Below are 1,226 nucleotides of genomic sequence, written 5' to 3'. Positions count from 1 at the left end.
TCAGTCATGGGAATATCTTGAGGCCCAGACAATTATCCCTTGTGTATTGACCATCCCAATAAATTTATTCAAAGCTGCCTTTATAACTTTGTTCCTCAGATTATAGATAAAGGGGTTCAACATGGGTGTGACCACGGTGGACATCACTGAGGCTACTGTACTCAAATGTGAGCTGTGGGTTGCAGCAGAGCTGAGGTACACTCCTAGGCTCGTGCAATAAAATAAGGCAACAACTGAGAAGTGAGATTCACAGGTACTTGCTTTATACTTCCCCTGAGCTGATGCAATTCCACATATGCAGAAAACGATCTGACAGTGTGAATAAAAGATTTCAGTCAGGGGACTACCACTCAGCAGAACAGTTACAAAATGCATCAGCATGTTATTAAGAAAGTTTTCAGAACAGGCAAGTTGAACCATCTGATTGAGTTCACAGAAAATGTGGGGGATTTCCAAGTCTTTACAGGACAGTCTCAACACCATTAAGCTTTGCAACAAGGAATACAGGGCATTCATGATTTAGGACACCAGAAGCAGCAGTCCACAGAGCCGGGGGTTCATGATGACTATGTAGAACAGGGGGTGATAGATGGCCACAAAGCAGTCATAGGCCATCATGGTCAGGAGGAAGATATCCAACATTGCAAAGAGTAGGAAAATGTACATTGTTATGCTCCCTACATAGGTTACGACTCTGCTCTGTGTCAGGACATTCACCAACATCTTTGGGTCAATGGTGGAGGTGAAACAGATATCTGTCAAGGGCAGGTTTGAGAGGAAGAAGTACATGGGTGTGTGGAGTTGGGAGTCTGAGCTGATGGCCAGGATGATGAGCATGTTTCCAGACACAGTGTTCAAATACATGGAGAGGAAGAGCCCAAATATGAAGAGCTGCAGTTCTGGTTCCTCTGAAGGTCCCAGAAGAAGAAATTCTGAATCTCTTGTAAGATTCCCTGGTTCCATGAAGTGAAGATGATTTACAAGGAAGAGGAAAATAACATGAATAATTTTCATACAAACTGGTATTAACCACATAGCTCCAATGCTAGAGTTTATATTTTGCAGTCAAGAAATTAATTTCAATATGTTTTATATAAATCTGGTTTCCGTTGGAAGTTTCCTGTGCCATCTCAAATTAGGATTTTTAGTCTCATTCTGCTTTATTTCCTACAGGTTCATGTATTCTACAGTGTTAATGAGAAAATCTTCATGTATTTCAGGAATAT

The 1,226-nt window shown here is 41.2% G+C and overlaps 1 pseudogene; it reads right to left on the bottom strand.

Moving 5' to 3' along the window:
• LOC105307652 lies at positions 1–963 on the bottom strand (annotated as a pseudogene).
• Positions 964–1,226: the final 263 nt, after the last annotated feature.

Source organism: Pteropus vampyrus, unplaced genomic scaffold (assembly GCF_000151845.1).
Source record: "Pteropus vampyrus isolate Shadow unplaced genomic scaffold, Pvam_2.0 Scaffold507, whole genome shotgun sequence".
Classification (NCBI taxonomy): Eukaryota; Metazoa; Chordata; class Mammalia; order Chiroptera; family Pteropodidae; genus Pteropus; species Pteropus vampyrus.
Note: the sequence above shows the minus strand (reverse complement) of the source record. Positions and strands in the feature narration are given on the sequence as shown.